Below are 12,731 nucleotides of genomic sequence, written 5' to 3'. Positions count from 1 at the left end.
CCTGTGGTCATTGTTAGTTCATTTATTTGTGTGTTCAGTTGTGTGTGATATTTTTGTTAGTGAAGAATTGACTCAGCAGATTTGAATAGCATTGCTTTCCTCTAATTTGTTTGTGTGGTATGTTTCATTAACAATTTGTAGAGGTGCACCCAGCCCAGTCTCATGGCAGTTCGTGAAATCGTTACGTTATTGAATCTATTGATTCGTGAACAGGACACGATTATGTTGTTTTTTCGTGTGGTGATTACAAATTTTTATTTAATGTATTTAAATGGGAAGCATGTTTCGTAATCACAGCACGACAACGGTAGGGAGTAGTATGAAAAGCAGAAAATCCGCGTAGGGTGGTTGGCCGGGGTGGTGGATGGGTCAAACAACACAGGACTTTCACCCCGGAGACCGGGGATTGCGCCCGGCGTGTTGCAGTTCCTTTCCGCGTTATTCTCTTCCTAACCACAACCGTACCGTTGTTGTCGGTGTGTCCTGCGTGTGACGGTACCTTTCCCAGTTCTTCTTTTCCTAACCTCAACCGTCCCGTTGTTGCGTGCCACAGAGGCCGCGGATCGTGTCCCTGAGCCCGGGGATTGCGTCCCCGTGTGGCAGTCTGTCCCGTTGTTGTCGCCGGCGTGTGGCGTTTAATTTCCCCGTTGTGGCCGTGTGTGTATGGAGTTATATTCCTATCTTTATTCAAGAGCGCATTCTTTCAATTTGAGACCATTTCTCACTCATATTACGTTCAGATTTTGTAATAATTTCCCTCAAAACCTTGCTCTCACACTCAAATAGTCACTGCTCGCGCTTGGATTTGCTCTGCTTGTGCTCAAACTTTGTGCTTGGACTCAGATATGTTGTTCTGTGGACAGATTTCCTGCTCTCAGCTTTGACCCTTCTACTCGCACTCAGGCTGATTCTGCGCACTTACAAATCTTCTCCTCTTGGATTTCTCCTGTGCGCTCAGATTTTTCAGTGTTACAAACCCCAAAATCAATCAACAAAATCAAAATTTCCCAACCAATAGAATGCCAGGTGTAGTGTTGACCATTGAAATGATCCCTGCCCCGTGCGTTTGTTTTACGTTAGAACGTCTGTTGCGGACAACTGTAACTAACCGTCGTCAACAATGTGCACAGAATGGTCAACGCTCTTTCACCTGCACCCATCAGGAAACGGTAAAAAGCTTTGAAGTTGGACATATCAAGTTAGATCCACAACTACAAGGGTGAGTAACATAAATTAAGCATGTAGCATATGACACTAGCATATAGCCTAGCTTGATGTCCATAAACAAATAGATTTTCTTTATAGTTTAGCTAGATTGAACGACATTATGACTGACAGTATGTGTGAATTTAATGACCCCACTTTGTATTTTTTCCTCGTTTGGTTAACTGTGTTCCTGGGGATTTGGCTAATTTCATGTTAGAGCCAATAGTAAAACCTTAACTGTAATATAACTGAAAGAACACAAGAAACTGGATTGTTTGTATCAGTTTTTGCATCACTGTAGTGTGTTGTTCATCAGAATTTAGTCTTTATTCCTTAATATAACATTAGTCTGAAAATGATAGATTCAAATCAGTCTGTATAAAACGTTGTAGTGTTAAGAAAATTGAACAGAAAAAACAAGTACTTTGTTTTACTTTCTTTTCTTCCAGTTGAGCCTGAAGGGCTCAACCACTGTTTAGCTGCTGCATCATAGCAGCACAGTGTCTTATCACCAAACCATGAAAGCTAGAAGTCACCCTGCTGCTCCAGATCTACCTACTGTATGGCTGGCTACAGACTACAACCATCTGCTCCAGATCTACCTACTGTATGACAACCATCTGCAAGTTTTGTTTGTAGTGAACATCATCAACAGCTGCACTTAACGTCTCTTGGAGTAGCCTGAGTGCGAGGAGAAGGGCCAAAGCTGAGAGCAGGAAATCTGTCCACAGAACAACATATCTGAGTCCAAGCACAACGTTTGAGCACAAGCAGAGCAAATCCAAGCGCGAGCAGTGACTATTTGAGTGTTAGAGCAAGGTTTTGAGGGAAATTATTAAAAAATCTGAACGTAACATCAGTGAGAAATGCTCTCAAATTGAAAGAATGCGCTCTTGAATAAAGATAGGAATATAACTCCATACGTGTGGCGTCCGTCCTGTTGTTGTAGCCGGCGTGTGTCGTTTCCCCGTTGTGGCGTTTAATTTCCCCGTTGTTGCGTCCCCCAGAGCAGCCCAGTGTCATGGCAGTTCGTGAAATGGTAACGTTCGAAAATCGTGACCTGTACGCGAATTAATAAATCAAAATAACGTGACTATTTACGAACTGGCGTGAGACCGGATTGGTGCACCACACAATCTCCCACAACAGTGTAGGTACAAGTTTATTCACTTTTATTCTGTTTATATATTGATAAAAAATACAAAATACAACATGTGAGCTAAATGTTTTGACCACTCAGCCTTTAACTTAAGAAACCAATCCAAAAAGTGACAAGTGTCGACATCCACATGGCTCTGTAACCAGAGACACAACAACATACTGTGCAGTTTGCAAATTTAAGATGAAAGTTAATTTATTTCAAGTACATCCCTCCCCATTCTTTCTTTCCCAGATACACATGTAGGTCTAAACTAGCAGAGGTGTGTGTGTGTGTGTGTGTGTGTGCCTGTGTGAGAGAGTTTTATTTAGGCATAAATTCACCAACTTTACAGTATGTCATTATCAATATGAAACATACTGTAAACTTCTCAAGGAAGGATTTACAGAAAGGGCTGTTACACTGGATTGCATTAGACTAAACGGGTATACACAATAAACTGAAACTCAGTTTAACTTAGTAGTAACACTTAGTGTAGTCACTGGCTCAACAGAAACTTTTCAGTCTAAACTGACTAAACGGACGCCAGAGTAAAAAGTTAAAAGAAAATGAGCCACATCTGCATCTCCTCTCAGTCCTTTCTCGTTTTGGAGTGCTTTTTCATCTTTGAAAGGGAATGCAGATGTTCATTCAAGTTTTGGCTCAGTGGCAGTCTCTTTGTAGCAGGAATGCCTTCCTCTCAGCAATTCATTTTCTCTTTTTCTCAGATTTTCTGTTAGTTTATTTTTGGCATACTGTAGGAATGGGCGGATCAATACAGTGCAATCAGTACTTCGATACTTACAAGCTACGTATTTGGTATTGATGCCTTTAAAAACATCCCTAAATACACTTAAAATACAGGTATATAATTTATGTGACCTTCCCTGTTAGATGCACTCATTTCTAGTGAATTAGATAATTAGCGATGTCTGCTCTGTTGGTTTCGAGGTAGTGATGTAAGTGTCTTTTCTAAAAGCTGAATAGCAGATTGCAGCTGTGTGCCCACTTGAGATCAACTCATCTCTTCAGGTATGATGCATTGAGATTGAGCAGGTAAGAAGCATGGCTCAGATGGCTCACTTCCTGTCATTTCTGCATCTCTGGCCCAATCACCCTCAGCCCTGCTGTCTAGCATGGTAATGTAAATTTACATATCAGTGCCTGGAACACACTCCTACACTTGAGATGAAAACATCTAATCAGATGGTAATCCATAATCAATACGTAAGCATCCTCGCGCACATTCAACAGATGAGAAACAGACAATAGGATTTAGACAAATACACCATTCACACACTTTGTGCTATGTGATCTGATTTTACCTGCTTTCAACAGGCAATATTCATCTGGTTCTGTCACTGCACCACCACCATCCCCGCAACTCTTCTCTCACTTGCTTGTTTCTGTCAGATAAAAGTTAGGTAACCGGTTGGCATTAGCCAGTCCTTCCAGAAAAATGCGTTGGTTTTTTTTGTGATTGTTGCGGGCAAAAATCCTTGATTATGCGGCACATTTTCTTAAAAAATGCAATGGAATATGCAGGATATTTATGCAATTTTATGCAAAAACTGCGGTTTCATCATGGCTTCATCGCGGGGTTTGCAGCTTTTCATAAAGTTCCCATGGCAACAGGGGAAAATAGCTGCTCTTGTGTGAAGTAAACGCAACATTTTTCAACTTTCTGCTAAGATATGTGACTTTTTTGCAACGAAAATGCGGGGATTATGAAATCATGCAAGCCCCGCATATTTTGCGGGGAAATCGGCAATTTATGCGGCGAAAGTGCGGCATATTTGAAAAAATGCGGCCCCCGCATAAATATGCGGACTTTGGCTGATTATGCATTGAATTATGCGATCGCATAATTTTTCTGGAGGGACTGATTAGCTGCATAAAGGTGCTGACACACCAAGGAGTTGATGGCTGAAGGTCCAAGTTGAGCTGATGGTGAGTTTTAAATTAGTAAAATGTAAGACTAAATGTTTTTTTCACACACTCTTGTCACGTAGGAAACCATATTGCCATTGCCAGATGAGTGACAATTTAGTTTGGCTTATTTTCTGTAACCAGTGTATGATGAAGTCATGTACTGTAAGGTGGAAAAAGCAGCTGTCGACACGGTGGGGAGTGAAGCAGATGGACGTAGGCTCTGTACTGCTGCTGGCTGATTCGGGTAAACACTGTTTTGTTGTATGTATCAACAGTTTATATCCGTTTTCCCTTTTTCAATGACAATTAGATTACCGCCATCTGCTGGCATGGAGAGTTATTTCCTTTCACACAGGCACAGAACATATGTACTAGTTGGCCGTCAGCTATAGTCTTTGCTGTGTGTTGATGTGCAACTTTTTGGCCACGGTCTTACTAGTCCTGGTGTGTCAGCCGGGTGTGAATTGTTAAAATTGAGAAGATGCAATGAAGCCTGATGACATGGACCTGTGTTTCTCAGCTGTTTGACTATTCCTATTTTACTACATTTTATGCATCCCCGCACACACTGAGCAGTCTGCTGCTTTCTGCTTTTGTAGCTTAAGAACTGAACTGAACATTCATTACAGGAGACTCTTGAGATACATGTCATATTACAATACTGAAAATTCACTGTTCCTGTGTGTTGCATAGATTTACAGTATGCATTTACTTTAAAATCAGTGCAGCAGCTGGAATGATATTCTATCATTTCACTCTCATTTTACCCACCAAAACACTCATCAAAAATAAGTTTTAGCAATGCAATGATTCCAGCCTAGACTGATAAACAATAAACAAACAAATAAATTCACAGATATATAAATGAGAAGCTTGCATTCCCCTCTGGTAACAGGAGCAAACTAATCCACCTATGACTTCATTAAAATAACAAGTCAGAGTTGTACCCTCTATATGATTGTGATTTTGTGTCTTAAAGGAACACGCCGACTTATTGGTAACCGGCTCCATCTATCCTACTGCTCCCAATAAGGGACAAGATAACGCCAACATTTTCCTATTTACATGTTGTGATTTGTATAGTCACAGCATGTACAAATAACAAGGTCACATGAGACACAGCCATCTTCTAACTGTATACATACTGGGAACTATATTCTCAGAAAGGCGAAGCACTGCTACTTCTGCTACTTGGGTGGAGTGATTTGCTAGCAGCAACTGAGCAAACTCCAGGCGACCCCAGTATGTATACGGTTAGAAGATGGCGGTCTCACGTGACGTTGTTATTATTATTATGTTGTACACGTTGTGACTATACAAATCACAACATGTAAATAGGAAAATGTTGGCATTATTTTGTCACTTATTGGGAACAGTAGGCTAGATGGAGCCGGTTACCTCCAGGATCTGTGCTAAGCTAGGCTAGCGGTGGGTGCCTCTGACAGTTACGACACACACGGAGATGAGAAGGGTATGTATGGAGTTATCTAACTCTGGGGGATACAGTGAATAAGTTAAAGTCCCAATAAGTCAGCGTGTTCCTTTAACCATAGTCAAATAGCATGTCTAGACTACTTATGTGTGAACTTAAAGCCCAAATTCTGAAATAGACTGTGTGTATGCTTTTATTATACTGTTATAGTTTTTCCTTATTTCCTTGATCACATTTGTCCATTCAGAAGTTACATTTTTTTTTAAAGTTCACACAGGCCTAGACTGAAGGTTGATGACAGAAATGACACATTTGTTTGCAAAATGCTCTAACACTCATCAAACATTAACAACATGCATCAAAAGCAAATATTCCAATCAACCAACACAACTTGTGGTCAAATTAATATATGCTCTTAATCAATCATTTACACAATCGACAACAAAATGCAAAATACAACTGTTAATACAGTATGAACCGGTTCAACCTTAATTAGTGCTGTATGCCTGTGCCATTTGTTAGTACTTATAGTATCTGTGCTAGGGTTTGGTACCGCTCACAACGGTACCTTTTTTCGGTACTTTCTTTCTGCAATAACAAAAATTAACAACCTACAACCTCAACTTCAGCGAGTACCCAAAAAAGTACCGGATTCGGTACCCAACCAAAAAGACGAGCAAGCATATCATAGCATGAATTGTATTCTTTTCTCCAAATATTGTTTTACTATAGATAAAGTTCTGCTGCACTCTGCCCCTTTTACACTTTTTTAGATGCCCTGTCAAAATACTGTAAAAAAGAAATAGAAATGTTCTACTAAAGTTTTCTTCATTCATTTTTGTTTTTGTGTGTTGGTCTTTCTCTGCATATAGACTTTCATTGACATGTAAGACCTACAGTATGCACCTAGACTATACACATTTGGACATTCATAATGGTACAGCTTATGTACTACATTCTTTCTTCACCAAAGAACCAATAAAGAATTTCACCCAAACTCAGAAATACGCAGAAACATTTTATTTATTTATTTTTTACCATTTAAGATTTGTCCATGTCATTCTTTTTAGCTGGGCCACAACAGCCATATACAGTACTAGGTTTTAACCTAGTCTACGACTGATTGCTTATTGAAGAGTTGTGCAAAAGAGTTTTACACAGGTGGATTTGAGATTCTTAATATGCAGATAATTCAGCTGCTAATAGATGTTTTCCTGTTGTATGACACAGTAAAACCAATAGAGATTTGAGTCCTTCATATGAGGTCTGTGTTAACTGTTGTTGAAAAAGGTGTAAATAAATGTGTAAAACAAATGAAAGTGTGAACACATTTGCAAGAGAAGACTTCTGCTGTGCTAAGAAGGTGACAATGAAGATCAAGTAGATCCCAGTTTAATCAAGAAAAACTTATATAGGGATATAGACATATATCAATAAGGGAACCAAATGTGAATGTTTTATATGATCATTTACACGTGTAGTTGTGCCCAGGTGTTAGCGTCTGCTATGTAAGGTAAAAAAAAATATTGGTTGCACTCTATGGAATACGTCAATACATCTTCTAGATACACCCCTCGCTTCCTCACTTTCTGCTTTGTTGACTGCCTAACCAAACAGCTGATGTGAAATCAAGTAGTGCATTCTTGTCAAAGCACTGCTGCTAAATGGCCAAGCTGAGCCTTGGAAACAGCCAGATCTGCTTACAATGAAGGGTGAAAACACCCATTGTAAAAAATATATTTTCTAATGTTCTTTTTTTTCTTCAAATCTATTAACAAAGAACTGTTAAAGTTGAAAAGTGAATGCAGTAGATGAAAGGAGTTGCCTTTTTTCATCCTGATCGGCATTTTTACAGGCTGGTGGGTTCCTGTCAGAGTGCAGCATATATCTATAGTGCATTAATATTCAGCATTAATAAGATAACAAGTCTTAGCTTGTTATCAAAGTCAATTAATAAGTTCAGGATGTCAGACGGCTTTCTGTAAACTAAGACGTTCAGTGAAACTGAGCACTGAGGGGATTTCAAAAAGCCAGAGACAAGGCCAAGCAAGGAGTTCTTGTCTGAATGAAAAATGGGATTGCTTTGTGTTTGTCCCTTGTGTACCAATAACTTCAAAACATAAGAGATACGGTAAATATAGCTGCTCCACAAACTGCCTTCTTTGAGTAACCAAAAAGGGAAAACCACAATAAAACACAGGAGCAAACATGCCGTGAGATGTTTTATTCATTCATTAAAGCCATCAGCAGCTTAGTGCTGAGACAACATCAAAGATGCATACAAACATACAATATATGAAACGGAATCCAAAGTTGTTTGGTGGTGGCCTGGTAGATTGCACAAACATTGCATCTGCCCATCAAGATATTTCAGTGGAGGCTGTGCTGTGAATGACATATTTTTCTTTCTATCTTTCTCTTGAAACCACTAGTCACCCCTGGCAAAACTGCAGGCGTGATCCTCAGTAGCTGTGAACAGAGTGTTGCTGGAATCACACCCTACTGTGGCTGCAAACATTACACCGGGTTTCACGCCCCCCGTTTTGCAGCTGCATGCTGCTCTCACTTTGATGTTTTACATTAACAGCACTTGTTTCCTGAATAAGAAACACTTCATCCTTGCACATGAATAAAAAACAAAACATTGCGCATGTTGTACATCGTCTCCAGTTTAATAATTACTGTGTTGTTTCTGCAGAGGGTAATTAAAAAAAACAACAAAAAAAAACTTAAAATGCGACTTGGACAGTATAGCTGCTTTATTCATTGTTCAGCACACTCTGTTGTAGACAGGGCAAACAGGTCTTGGCCTATTCAGATCAGTGATGCTTCATGCTTAATATTTTACACATAAAGGCAGTTGCTTAGAAAACCTTTATACAGTAGAGGTGATTAAATGGGTAACAAAGGTACCCAGTTCTTACCACTAGTAGCGCTGTGGAACAATGTTTTCATCCATGCTGCTTGTTTGTCACGTGTAGTGACATTTTAACAAACGCAAGGAAAAAAGGACTCGGCAAGCTAGCAAACATGTATGCAAACAATGAATGCTTTAAAATGTTAAAATCTGCTTTGCAAGTGTTTTATGAATAAGAAAATGCATTTGACATGTTTGTGAGGCCTCAGGGCTACACGCAGGGTGCGATTTGCCGGGGGGATGCGTGGGATTTCCCCCTTTCTGGTCTATATATCCCTGCCTCTGCAGAATCATTTTTATCCCCAGTGGGGAGAAAATGTATCCACACTGAAGCCACTAATGGTACTTTACTTTCTGAAGAGCATGCCACTCATACAGTTTCTTTTAAGTGTGCACAAAATAAATGGCTGGAGGTTAATGTATATGAATAAAAGAGGTCAATTGCGTAACAGTAACATTTTATTATGGAGGCTCAGTCTTTTGTAATATCATCAATAAAAGGAAATCAGAAAAGGAAATTGGTGCCTACTGATATATTATTAGATAGATTGCAGTATACTATTAGAAGTGATTACTATATAATGTACAGCACACTTATTATGCTGACTGTATGCATACAGTAATATTCTATAGCCTCATGTAAAAGAGCAGTTAGTGTGTTTGTGAGCGTGGTTTCAAAGGGCCTCTGCTCTCCGTCTGTATCATCGACATTAACATTACATGCACTTTCTGGCTTTTAGTGTGAGGTAGAAGAAGAGAGCTTTAGGGTACGTAGGTTAATTTAGTTTCCTTACAAAATGTGAGTGCCTTAGTCTTTAACATTTAATCCAAAGGGAGGCATATTTCAAGAAGCCAAATGGGTGTGTGAAGGGTAATAAATCCCCAGCTTGACTCTCCGGAGCCTTGCAGAGGTTTTAACACATGCTAAAAACCTGGGCCCTGGGCTATGTTGTGAGAGACATAGTGGGTATAATACTCACCTGAATAATGCACAAGGTTAAAAGGTCATGATGGAATTCCATTTCTATAAAATGTAAGAGAGAGGCAAGGTGGGAAAAAGGTCCAATGCAATTACTTTCATTCATAACTACGCAACCATGCTAATTACTTGATGTATTAATAACTGCCCTTGCTGCTGTAACTCAAGGCCTCTACTGCCTTTCCATCTTTAAAATTCAAATTAGTTTTTCCACCTGTACAGAGCATCTCAATGGTAATCATGGTGTTTCAAACTTGCAAGTTGAATTCACCTCTTTCAAGTCAGTAGCTGTGAGGGTGTGTCCTCCACTAGATATGATGCTTTTGTTCCATGGTTTTACAAACACACCACCTCTCTTGCAATGGTAGTGGTCCCCAGACTCCAGAAAGGCTACAGGGGTCATGTACAAAATATTTAATCTTATTTAACTTTTTTCTTGTTTTTCAAAGATTTCTGAATAATGTGTTTGCACTAGCTTTCCATTATGAGTCACTTATGATAAAGGGTTCTAGTCAGATCATGTGCATAACAATCCATGCAATCCCAATATGAAGTGCAGTGAGGTAACCACATAAACACTAGGGGTGTGCATCTCTCTCCTTTAAGACGATCCGATACGTATCTAGATACATGGGCGACGATGCAGTTCAGGGACAATACATTTTAATACGATTCAGTTCACTTCGATGTTGAATCGATTCTGTGCAATTGGAAATCGATACGTTTCAATCTAATAGATACAATTAATATTTGTTTAATATAAAAAAATATTTTCCATTACAGACTAAAATAAGCCAATTCTATAAAAGAAGCATTGCCTACCTTCGAACAAATATATATTTCGTAAAAGGGACCAGGAAATTGCAAAGCTAGGACATGCTAATACTATAACTTTAACTTAATTAGCTAGCCACTCATAACCAAATAACATACACACCAGCTCTATATTAAATCAAACAGCCTTCTTGTCCATGTTACACAGCCATTGTGAACACTCTGATAATAATCATATACAGTATTATGTGAGTATGATACATGTGTTCATATGAACACAATAATAATGTTGCATGCGTTAGCATGCAGCTAGCTGACTTTTATGCTTATGTAGTATATTCTAACTGAAAATCTGAGAACATATAAACGTCAATATAAACTCAACACACTGAAATACATATCTTTATATATTTATACCAGCCTACTTACATGTTTATAAACGCACACATGGATGGATGACTCACAGACCGCAGCTAGTACAATTCACAATATCCATTCCTCTCAGCCGCTTTCACCGCTAACTCCAAAAATGAAACCTTGTCGGCAAATGGGTGTTTTTTCTGCAAACCCAAACAAGGGCGCTGATTGGCTGATCCCTGCCACCCGGAACATGAATGAACACATGACCACACACCGCAGCAGCTTCATTGAATTGACAGCAAAGCTTCAGTCAACCGATTCGTAACGTCAGAATCATCAGGCCATCGGCCCATTCTTGGTCCATTTAGATCGATCCCCGGGTCTATGAATCAGTGTAGTCGTATCTGTAATAATACAACCAGATACCGATTCACATTGGTACATCTTTACACCCCTAATAAACACCCATTATAGTGTTACACAGAGTGAAGACTGTGCTCCAGGTGAGTAATACCCCTTAAGTATAACTGTAGTATGGTGGTAAGGTGCATATTAACATAAATTATCTAAGTGAATACTATCCTCTGCCTCCGTCCCTGAGTCCCTGTGGGACGTTCAAAGTGTGGGACAGCTACAGAAAACATGGCACAAGGGAGATGTTTCACATGTTCTTTCAAGCTTTGAATGATGTATCAGGTTGTGTGACAAGAGCAATATGAATATCTGGTACAAAGACAGCAAGACATCCGACTCTCTTGAGTGTTCTTCAGTGTTGTTATTATGTAAGATGTGCTGCCAGAAAAGGTGTTGTACTGTATGGATAGGTCCAGTAATTTTAATGACACCTTTGGTGTGGATTCATTGCTTTGGCTGACTGTAGAATTTGGTGCACATACGAAAATAGAAAACTGATGCATTTAATGAATACAGAGATAACAAGTTCAAGGAGATGTTGTTGATAAAATATATTAATTATTCAAATGATGATATTCCTCCCCAACATGTTTTCTCACTAAGCCACCGCTGCCTCTTCAAGCGGTTTTCAGCTCACGTAGACGCATATCAGACATTTTCTGAAGTTTATTATATTATCAGGACACACAGTCTGACCTTGAGGTTTCCTTGGAACATTTAACCAACCCCAAGGTGGCTATTATTGTGATGAATATTCTGCACTGCTGACAGCACCATGGCTTATTTATTTACGCAGCAAGAGGTAGCTCGCTACCTCGCCATGACCTCACGCTGTGTCTTCCTCCCTCATTTGTCAACTCGCACCTCCTCTGGTGGCCATGCAGCTCCAACAAAGTGAGGGGCGTGGACACAACATTCAACTGAGAAAGGTAGGTGAAATGTAAACAAACAAACAAAGGGAGAAAGCTGATGCAGCAAATTAACCTCACACATCTTAATCTTGTTTAGTTTTTCTTTGCCAGCCTGTGGTGTTGAAAGATTTAGTTCCTTGTGTTTGGATGTCGCTACATTTAGAACGGCTTAAACATAGCAGACTGCTAAGTCCACAAACTGATGTTGGAAACAATTTAGTTGTGTAGTCTATGGATGGTATACTTAAAAAGGTAGATATTCAAAAGGTATTGATTGCTTGATTGGTTAGTATCTAAAGGCTACTTTTACAAATCTGAGTGTCCCCTGAAACTAAGGGCGTTTTCACACCTGTAGTTCGTTTGCTTTGGTCCGAATCAGTTGGTGAGTTTGTAAACTTGGAGCGATTTGCCCTCGTTTGGTTTGGATTGGTTTCACACCTGGAAAAATCCAAGCATACCAAAATGCGCCATTACAAATCACGCAAGAACGTCCACTCCTCTTATTCTTCGGATGTGTCTGGGGGCGGGAGCAAGAAAGTATATACAGGAAGAAGGTCCTGTGTTCTGGACTAGTGCATATTTCTTGCATCTCCATAGTCAAACCAGCTGATTTCATTAAAATTATCAGACATTGTTTCGTGAGAGACTACGTCTGCACTGGTTACCGA

The sequence above is a fragment of the Sander vitreus genome, chromosome 1 (assembly GCF_031162955.1).
Source record: "Sander vitreus isolate 19-12246 chromosome 1, sanVit1, whole genome shotgun sequence".
In the NCBI taxonomy this organism is placed as follows: domain Eukaryota; kingdom Metazoa; phylum Chordata; class Actinopteri; order Perciformes; family Percidae; genus Sander; species Sander vitreus.
The sequence above is the reverse complement of the archived record's forward strand: the minus strand, read 5'-3'. Positions refer to the sequence as shown.